This window comes from Cibotium barometz, chromosome 8 (assembly GCF_041138505.1).
Source record: "Cibotium barometz isolate CiBa-2024 chromosome 8, ASM4113850v1, whole genome shotgun sequence".
Classification (NCBI taxonomy): Eukaryota; Viridiplantae; Streptophyta; class Polypodiopsida; order Cyatheales; family Cibotiaceae; genus Cibotium; species Cibotium barometz.
In genome coordinates, this window is record NC_141053.1 from 29,985,686 (window position 1) to 29,993,790 (window position 8,105).

Sequence of the window (8,105 nt, forward strand, 5' to 3'; positions counted from 1 at the left end):
TAAATGGAAGTGAGGCATATACTATCAAGTATTACAATAAATCTCTAGTCTTTTATGGTGAAATTTTGAGAATCTCTTAATGCCAATTCCTTTATTGCGATCAATATAACTCTTTTAGCATTTGTTGGGATCTTATAACCACGTAGTGTTTTATAGAGTTTCATAAGGCTTGTACCCCTTGTGCTACTATAATAACCTTATGTCTAGTGGTGTATATAGAAAAGTATGTCTTTAGTTTTGATAAAAGGTACATGCTAATGGACTACTAAATACCTAAACCAAAATTGCTATATTATTTTTATATTGTGCTTAAAGTTTTACTTCAAGACATTTTCGAAGGTTTTTTGGGGGGTAAAAAGTTACACCTAAATGACGATCATGGAAGTTCAAAACTTATCTTGAATATTTTTATTTTTCACTATACTACCTTGTATTGAGAGTATTTTTATAGTAAAATCTTTTTAATATACTTAAAGAGAAAAGTATTTTCTATAAAAGTCTCTAAAAGCCACAAAAGTGACTTTTTCTTGCACTGAGTAGTTTCCTTGTAGAAATTTCTTAGAAACCACAAAAGTGACTTTTTCTTGCACTGAGTAGTTTCCTAGTAGAAATTTCTTAGAAACAATAGAGAAATGTATATTTTATGTTTTTCTTTATAAGACTAGTATTACATTTATATCCAAGCAATATCTAGTATTACATCTATATCTAAGCAATATATATCAAGATTAAACCACATAAATACTATTTTATTTTCCATGAAATGCATGTGTCTTTTTACTTTCATTTTGGGAATCACATGCATTTTTTTAAAGAGTGGGTTTATTTCATATGCACACTAGTTGAATTTCCTTAATGTATATATGCATACATACTCGCATCGCGACTTAAAATAAAGAAAAAGAGGGAGAAAAAAAGGGGGGGTTAGGTGTGAGAATCAAAATACCAAACTTGAGAAGGTGATCATAGGAAAGCATCTTCTATATTACTATATAACAATAAAAAAAATAACTTAAAGCAGATGATTGAGCCCTGCTATGCTACTCAAAAAACCCAACTATATTGTAGTTGTTGGTGATTATGTGGAGATAGGATGTGATTTTGTTGTGGGATTGAAGAGCACCACCTATACTCAAGTCCATGAGCATATGCTTAGGTGTGAAGTAAGGGCAGACAATATTTTAGGAAGGGCAGATTAGTGTCATGGGCTGTAGATGTGGTGTTCTTGGATCTCCCATTTGGTGGAGTCCTCCACGGACAATTACCACGTCCATAGTGGGATGCACATTCAGAGATCATGCTCACTATGGTTTTTCATTGGCAGCTTCTACTCTCAGATTTTGGAGTGCTTCTTGTGATGTCCTCCAAAATAGGTAACAATCCTAGGCTCTTTACAAATGTGTGCCTTCTATTACTTTTTTTCTTAAAGCCCCTTACATTGAATAGGAGATACCATCGGTTGGGTGGAGCGCTATTGTTGTGTCTCTGACTTGGAGATATCGAGGAGAGTTTTTCTGATGCATCCCTTCCCATATGGATATTACAAGGCCACAAGACTACACACCAAGGTAATTGCCTCGCCATGGGTCATATTTTTACATAGTCAACTTTGCATAATTGGAAAATATTGGCAATGTCTTCTTATGTCCTTTGTAGTATTATACCTCCATAATGTTCGTAGCATGGAGGCATGGGATGCTTGTAGCTTCGTTTTACTAGGGGAGTGTGCCTCGCTTTAAGGCTTTGGGCATGAAGCCTGATGATTCTGTACTTTATCATCACTTGCCATCCGTCGATGTGAGGGCAAGGTTACTTATGGGGGAGGAGTTACATGGTGTGATGGAGCGTAGTGTGCCCTTCATGCATGCTTCAAGGAGATGCTTTCTCCACTAGATGGTATATGCTTGGAGCTCGGTTGTGGGATAGTGCCACTTTTTCGAGCATGCCTACACACAGGCGGTGTTTGTGCATTTGTTGGATAGGGATGAGCATATCATCTCTACCTTTGTGATCCCTATGTTGCATAGGAGTCTAGGGAAGCAGGAAGATGTAGGTATCTCAGGGGATGTTGGAGATGATATAGATGTACATGATGGAGAGAAGGTCCACTATGTGACTAGTGAGCATGCCACTTGGTTTTGGATTTCCATATTTTGCAGATTACATTATGGATTTGTGGATTTTTGTTTCTCCATTTGTTTAAATATTTTGTTTACTTATTTGTGACATAAATTTATTCTCCCCTTTCTTTTTGTTGTCGAAGTGTAAGATTCATCCCTCTAGCTTTTGAGGTGTAAAGGTGTAATGGTTATTTCTTTTAGATTATTTATAAGTAGTTAAAAACTACTTTGATTGATTCTAAATGAGAAATAGATTATCCTATCAATTTGGGAAAAGAAAAATAATGTAGTGAGCTTATTCTAGTGGGATAATCATAATTATCTTATTTTTATGCATAATGCTAAAAGAGGACTTCCTACCATATTCTAGGATTGAACATCCTATGCAAAAAGAATAATTCTTATCATATTCATGAGAAATATTTTTTTTATAATTATGCTTAATTAATTTATTAAGAGAAAAGAGTATTTTTTGGTAAATTTATTTTTATGGCAAAAGAGGAATTCCCATGATATTTGAGATCCAAGTATTTAAATGGTAAAAGAGAAATTTTTGGTAAATTTATTTTTATGCAAAAAGAGAAATTTTCATGATATTTGAGATCCAAGTATTTAAATGGTAAAAGAATAATTTTTGGTAAATTTATTTATATGCAAAAAGAGGAATTCCCATGATATTTGAGATCCAAGTATTTAAATGGTAAAAGAGTAATTTTTGGTGAATTTATTTTTATACAAAAAGAGGAATTCCCATGATATTTGATATCCAAGTAATTAAATGGTAAAAGAGGAATTTTTGGCATAATTAAAATTATGAGTATTTATCAAAAGTGAAATTTTGAGCATTATTAATTTTATTAGAAAATATGGGTAGAATTGTTATCCCATGAATCTTTTACTCAAAAGAAGAATATTGAATATATTTCACTTGAGAAATTTGAAAAAGAATATTAAAATGTCCATCGAGAAAAAGTACCTTTAACTAGGCCAAGCAATTGGCAGAAACTTAGAAAAGACCTATCAGTAGTATCGAAAGTAAAAAAATGGTACTAAATGTGAATGCGATGTGATGAGATGTGATGTAAATGGATGTGGATGTGATGAGATGTGATGTGATGTGATGTGATGTAAATGGATGTGGATGTGGATGTAATAAGATGTGGATGAGATGTGGATGTGGATGTGGATGTGATGAGATGTAAATGGATGTGGATGTGGATGTGGATGTGGATGTGATGAGATGTGAATAAGATGTAATGATATGTGAAAGGATGTGATGTGATGTAAATGGATGAGAATGAGATGTGATGATATGTGAAAGGATGTGATGTGATGTAAATGGATGAGTATGAGATGTAGATACCCACGCGTGCATCGGGGAAAAAAAACGAAACAAGGTGTTAGAGTTGTTTTCTAAACTCGAGCATGGATCTGGTTGATTGTCCTTGTTGGTCCTCAACAACGGATGAGTCCATGGCTCTTTTATATGGATCTGTTTTGGTTGATCTTACTAATCTTCAATGGAGAGTCCATCTAGATTTTCTTATGTGATCATATTGTCGGGTACTATGAGCTGGGAACTATTGAAAAGGCCCTTTAGTGAACAGGTGGTGAGCATTCTGGTTGCCAATGATGCCATGGTATACCGATGAAGGAATGATTAGAAATTAGAATTCAAGCTAGATATTTTAGAGGATTATGATCAGTGATACTATGGTTTCATTAGAAGATTGTTTTAAAGACAGTTGAATCTCTGAAACAGGCAATTTCATATTGGGTGTGTAAGTGGTGTGACTATCTTGAAGTTTACTTGAAGGGAACTCTTTTCCCTAGTACTCAAGGGGAACTCTTTTCCCTAGTACTCAAGGGGGCAAAACATAACCAAATTTCTAAATGGATCTTATCACTATAGCGGTTGGCTAACACGTGCGGTTAGGCTCGACTAAAATGGATCCCTAAAATGAGACTCAATTCTATTAAGTTATGATAGTTGAAGTAAATCCCGAATAACCCTTGTTCTATGGAAAAGAATCAACGACTATGCCTCTTGATGAGGAAAAAGCGTTGGACTCTATGATCCAAGTGCAAAACTTTTCCTTGATCTGACCATGAGACTTATGGGTTCGGTCACATCAGTTTTTGGTTAGTGATGATAACCTTGACTATGTTAGAATAAAATATCCTGGAGGAATCGCCTATATTTGCTGGGCGAGGAAAGTTTTTTCGGGTTCGATTTTGTAAGAACCGAGGGATTAGTCCCTTGTTTGGATATCCGTGGGTGAGGCCTAGAGAGTGAGAGGTTCTTACTTGCGCAAGAAGTGCTACTTCCGTTGCTAGCACCTCAGAATTCGTTGCGCGGAGGGGGTAGGGATCTTTCACAAAGTACTGCCAGAGTATGTAGAGGTGATGGCTTCAGCTATGGCAGTAGATTTGATCAACATTGTGATGCACATACTCGAGAGTCCTCCTCAAGATGCAATCCCTTTGTTAACAACGAATGTATATCTGATTGATTGATGCATATGGATACATGCCATACTTGGTATTCTATGTTTTATTTTGACAATATCTTCTTTGTATTGTGGCTAGTTTGTTTAGAATTCGAATTACCTTATAAGGATACATCCAGTGTCTCAAAAAACGTAATTTTTAAAAATGGATATGTGCTTGTGTTATTGTCATTTTGCGGTGAATTTATGTTGCACACCTTTGGTGATCTTGAAATGTGTTGCTCGATTTTTCTCTCGCTCTAAAAAGTTCACTTGGAGAACAGGAGGACTCCTCATTGATTGGATCCTAGATCAAATGTGAAGCACTAATTTTAACAATCTAAGATTTTGTTTTGATTTTTTAAATAATATTTGTTTGTAAAAAGTGCTTAAATGATGCTCATCTAGGACTATGTTAAAAAAAATTGGCACTAGATTTTTTTTTCTCAAATACTATCTTGCTATGTGAGTAGTTTTCTAGTTGGAATTGTTTTAAAAACAATACACTTAAAGAGAATATTTCCTTACAGGATTATTATTAAGACTATATTTAAATGAGATTTAAACCTTATATAAATACCATAAAGATAGTGTATAGACCTTGTGTTGTGTTATTTATAATGAAGTATTATTTTCATATACAAGAAGAAAATATTCTTGAACACTAGTCCTATAATTGAGACATAGAAGTGATTTCACATTTGATTTACTTAAATTTAGGACAACTTTTACACATGGTGTCGAAAAGTGATGAAACTACTGAAGTGTGACTGATTGGCATAAAGAAAAAAAAATTGATATGAGTTTTAACTCAATATGCGCCGTTTAAAAAAATGGTGCTTTTAAAAAATACCATAAAAGTGGTTTTAACAATTCTCTACATACTTGAATTTAAAGGGCTTAAATAGTCGTCGCGTCAGCTTATATTTATTTGATGTTATGTTAAAAAAAAGTGATTCACATATATATAGATGATTTTTTAATGGCATTATTGTCCTATATTAAAACTTTTTTTAATCTATTACTATGCATATGCCAAGGTCTGATAAGAAATACTATTTTGTGGCCTAGTTTTGATGTAATCAACCTTCTAAATTTTTATTAGCATCAATATTAAAAAGCTTACAAATTTTTAAAAATAAATTTGGCCATAATTATATCACTGTAAGATAACATGAAAAAGATCACCAAAATAAATACTAAAAATTAGGCTAGAAGTATATCATTATAAAGGTAACACGAAAAAGATCACCAAAATAAATAGTACAAATTTGGCCATTAGTATATCACTATAAAGCATGAAGAAGAAACGATATCCTGGAAATCCTTCACTCCATTAAAAAAACAACCAAGTTGAAGATGGAAGAAAATGAGTTAAAGGTGGAAGAAAATGAAAGCTGGTAATTTAGCAATACAAATCTAGCTACTATGCCTATAAAACACATATCTACTTTGATAAAACATTTGCATAAGCATCATGTATATGTTAGCAACCCATCCACATTTTGTGTGAGATGCAAATGAGGCATATATTGCTATCAAGTTGTTGTACAACACAAACATGTAGTCTTTATGTCTTTTTGAATGTGATGGTGAGGCGACCCTCCCTCCGAGATGCCGTTCCGGAATTCATGTTGGTATTTTCGGGAAGCTCGATCGTGCGCGAGAGGTATCGGCCAACACGCACAACGACATTCCTGCCGTTACTGATGTACGCTCGAACGTTTTCTGAGGGGAACCCTGTAAAATCAGAGGGCCGGCAACATAAATTAGAACTGCGTCTTTCTCGATAAATTATATCACTCAGATTTAATCTAAGCTTTGGAGGCAATATATTTGTACCGAGCTCGCATCGATCTTCTTCTGGTTAGGGTGTAGTCACCTGATAGATCTATATTATATTTCCACTCGGATGTGCTGTGCTCTTCCTGTACTGGCAGGCTGGCCATAGCTGCTGCAGAAGCCACAAGCTTGAAACCAACGCGGGCGAGACTCCGAAAGAGCAGGTACCCTCTATCCTGGCTTTATAATCTCTTCTTCGATTCCTTGCCACCTCCGAGCGCACGGCACCTCAGAGAGAGAGAGAGAGAGAGAATAAAATGCACCGAAAGAAAAATGCACTTTACAAGAGCACAATATTAAAGACAAGATTCGGTAGCACTACGCAACACATCCACCATAGTGTATGATTGAAGGCAACAACGTTGAGTGCCATTTAAAAAATATAAGTATACCCAAAATACAAACCTTAGGTTTTAAGTCACCAAATTCTCGTTATGGTTGGTGTGTACAAACCTTAGGTTTAAGTCACCAATCATCTTGTTATGGTTGCCTTTATTAAGTTTTTTGAAGGCCAAAAATTAAAAAAAAGATATTCTCCTTACTACTTTGATTAATTATGCTCTCCTTACTTTCCATTTTATGCTGGCTTCTATACTTCTCTATTTCTAAAAGTCCTATCCTCCATACCTTTCTTTTTTTGGTCTCAAGAAAGCAATCAATAATGGCTCATTCTCTATACCCCACAAGAAGGAGGAAGGGGAAAAGGGGGGGAGATTGGGGTGGTAAAAGCGTTATGGTACAATGATATGATTTTGACATGGAGACACATGCTTAATTTTTCACATTCTCCCATCCCATCCAAGGGCCTCACAAATTATGCTTAAAATCAAAGGATATCATCATTACACATCTTACATAGAATATGAAAGTGGTAGTGTGAATGTGCATGCTATATATTGATTTAATGAGGTCTAGTTTGATATCTCAGATATATGCTCATGCAATCACTTTGCACGAAAAAAAATGTTGTTGTGATTGTTTATGAAAGTTTTAGTGACCCAATCCAAAAGTGTAAAGTAGACCATTCCATTGATTGATTTCTTCCCCATCCAAAAGATTTACAAGAAGGTATAAGATGCAATGGATTTATCAAAGAATGGTGCCCTCGATTTGAACTTGATTTTGAAATAGTGTGTCAAGGAATATTATGAAAAGTGGGAGTTTGCATTCTATGTAGACGATATAAAGTTTCTAACAAAATAGTACACTATACTACACATTTCATCGTCTTCACATTTTCTCATCATATGAAGTTACAAGTGTGACTAGCCATGATTCCTACTATCACAATAGCATAGCTACCTTGCTTCTCTTTCAAAAGTAGAGCTAGGGTTTTGGCTAGAGTGAGTAAATAAGTGAAAGTAATCTTTATACCTACCCTATTTCAAGCTTCGTACTCATAAATACTAAAATGCTCAATCTATTGCATTCAATGACTACTCTAATACAAAAACAAAGGAAAAATCATTTTTTAATGCAATTAGATGATGATCATCGCTCAAGCACATTTGGATTACTTTCTTGAATACTTTATTTTCACATAATTTCACTAATGACACAACACAATATAAGTGAGCATTATCTTCTTAAATATAACTATATCAACGTCAAGACTTCGAAAGGAACCAATATTTAAAAAGCTTAAATGTTTTCC

The 8,105-nt window shown here is 34.5% G+C and overlaps 1 long non-coding RNA gene across 1 annotated transcript; it reads right to left on the reverse strand.

Annotated features, from left to right (window-relative positions):
- Positions 1 to 6,112: 6,112 nt before the first annotated feature.
- Positions 6,113 to 6,674, reverse strand: LOC147636136 (uncharacterized). Its single transcript, XR_015266494.1, has 2 exons — positions 6,492 to 6,674; positions 6,113 to 6,349 (listed from the first exon to the last, which is right to left on the reverse strand). It is a non-coding gene; the product is annotated as an uncharacterized LOC147636136 (long non-coding RNA).
- Between the last annotated feature and the right edge of the window lie 1,431 nt (positions 6,675 to 8,105).